Source organism: Parasteatoda tepidariorum, chromosome 3 (genome assembly GCF_043381705.1).
Source record: "Parasteatoda tepidariorum isolate YZ-2023 chromosome 3, CAS_Ptep_4.0, whole genome shotgun sequence".
NCBI classification, from domain to species: domain Eukaryota; kingdom Metazoa; phylum Arthropoda; class Arachnida; order Araneae; family Theridiidae; genus Parasteatoda; species Parasteatoda tepidariorum.
The window spans coordinates 19194671-19197565 of NC_092206.1; positions in this window are offsets into that span (position 1 = coordinate 19194671).

Below are 2895 nucleotides of genomic sequence, written 5' to 3' on the forward strand. Positions count from 1 at the left end.
TATCAGTGATCAATTAGTTACAGATGCAACCAATAGGAATACAAATCGTTCAATAAGAACATTGCAGGCCGGGATAGCCTGGTTGGTAGAGCACTGGGTCTATGTCCAAGATGTCGTGAGTTCGATCCCCTCCAGCCGAAGACTCCCAGTGTAGTAAATGGTGACTGATGCACGTTAAATCTGTCGAATAGCAAAGTCTTCCATGTTCCCATGATAAATCAATACCTCTGGAGGTACTGAGCCAGGAGCTTCCTTGTCTTCTGGAGTGGTTCACAATTACAAGACTACGGAGTTGAACATTAGTAGCCGTGAACCCAAAATTGGGTCAGCCGTTCAACGACGGGTATAAAAATATAAACATTTCAAACGGAAATTGATTAAAGAACAGTGGATGTAGTTCAGCCTCGTAGGCTGATCTAGTTCAGCCTCGGAGGCTGATCTAGTTCAGCCTCTGACTTGAAAATCTCTGTTCTAAAACGTTTGCAAACGGTATTGGAGTTATAAGAGATATACACATCCAAAAACACAACTTCTTCCTTACATTATAATACAAAAGAGATCAAATTTTTGCAGCCTAACGACCTGTCTATCCTGTATATTGTCCACTGGAATAAATCAAATTTGTTTAATGGTGTTATTAAGTACCAATCTAAACTCTTCATAAGTTCCAGAAAAAAAGAAGCTTTTCAATTATGTTATATTCATTACACTTGGGAATTTGCGATCGGCTGACAATCCAACCGGAGCTTGATCTGATCCTGATCATTTGATCTGATCCTGCACCCCAGAGACCAAGGCCAAGAGAACTGAGATGGGCACTTGGCTTTAGTCCTAGCTGTCGGGTCACTGAGTGTAGTTACATATATTTCTGTTACACAATTTAGGGTATTCTATTGTGTAAAATTTGTTTACGTTAAATATATTTGTTATTTATGTTTATTGTCATATTATTATATAATGAATTTTGCTAAATTAAAGAAATAGTATTTCGAACTAACCTCTTTGTTACCTCATCGGAAAATACTGAATGCTTTTGTGACAAATAGCATCTCAGTAAATTAGTTTTGATACATTGAAAAGAATATTATCTAAATTTTTCTAGTTGCGTTGTTCTTGTGCAACGACATTTTATGAAATTATTAATAATAAATAAGTGACGAAAAAAAGAGTGATTTTTTTAATTTATTGATTTAGTATTATGAATTGCAATTTGTTACATAATTTCACTTTTTAAGAAACATGGGGTATTTGGAAAATAAAATCTTAAAAAACATGTTAAAAATGTAATTATATTTACCTTTATTTTGATTATAAGAAATAAGGAAATATTATGAACAACATGGTATGAATAAGAATAACATAATATTCGAAACAGCAAGTAACAATTATTTATTTGGGCTTTGGGGACCCAATTATTTGGGCTTACGACTACCAATGTTGTTGTTGTTGTTTCTAAAGCTACTTGCCACTCGGGCAAGCCTGATTAGTGAAACCGAGCAAATTTAAGGCAGAGTGTGCGTTTCTTGTTTTTCAGTGGTGCCATCTATGGCCAAGAATTCGACTTCTGCCACACCATACGTCGTACCCACCCGTTTATAGGGTGGATCCATTCATACATCCACGGATCGTAATTTTTGACCTGAATCAAAGAACGATCTATCTCCAATCCAGTACCCCCAGAGGTATTGATTTGTTATGGGATCAGGGAGGACTTTTGCGACTCGACAGATTTAACGTGCATCAGTCACTTTACTACACGGGAAGTCTTCAGTCGGCTGGGATCGAACCCACGAACTATTGGACATGGGCCAGTGCCCTACCAAGCAGGCTATCCCGGCCTCCTCCATTAGTTGATCACTAAAGTCATGCACAGCAAGTGGTCAACTTGCGGTGCAAGTATATGTATGAATATTGTACAATGAATTGAGTAAGTTACCGCTAAAGATAGATACAGTTAATATAACTAATATTAACCAGGTATAACTAAGATTAGCCAGGGAAAGCCGATAATGTGCGGAACAAGCGTTTTCCACAGTTTACCTGAGTAGGCATTGAAGTGTTTGCGTATACTTAAAGTACAGTAGTGTGCTTCTCTGATTTTATCAACTAATTTAATTGCTTGATGGCATTTATTGATTTAATTATTCAAATATTAGAAAATAAATAAATGATATTAGGTTAATTTCCTTAGTTGTAATAAAATTTTAAAATGCTTGATTCTTTGTAGTATAGTTTTTAAATTGATTGATGATTTTGTCTATCAATTTGTTTTTGGCTCATCGGCAGATTATCCTTGTAAATCTGTACAATAGATAGATAATCTATAGAATGACTGATGTCTGCACTTGAGCGTCAATTTGTAACAAATATGCCATTATAAACATGTAGACACCTTTTCCACTATTTAGAAAACATGTCATTAAAAAGCGTTAATAAATGCAATCAAAGTTTTTTTTAATCAAAGATCCCAGAAATTATTCATTCGATTTCCATTTTGTTCTTGCAAAATTACAGATAATTGAAATCTCTATGGTGAAGCATGTTTGTTCACCTCTTTTCTGATATTTTAAGTGCATTTTTTTAATGAGTAAAGTTTTTTAAAATTTTGTTCAAACTTTTTTTGCTGCAAATTTTAAAATTTTGTAAAGTTAAAAAAAATGTGATTTTTAAAAATTTGAATTAGCAAAATTTTCGTTCAGGTTTTAGAACTTTATGAATGCTTAAATAAATGCAATCAAAGTTTTTTTAATCAAAGATCCCAATCATGCTATTCTTAAGTGTGATTAATAAAAGAATCCAGAAGATCCATTTGAAATATGAATATATGTAAAACCTTTATTAGTCAGATCAACTATTAAAATATGTATAAATATCTTTTACTACTAAAAATGAATT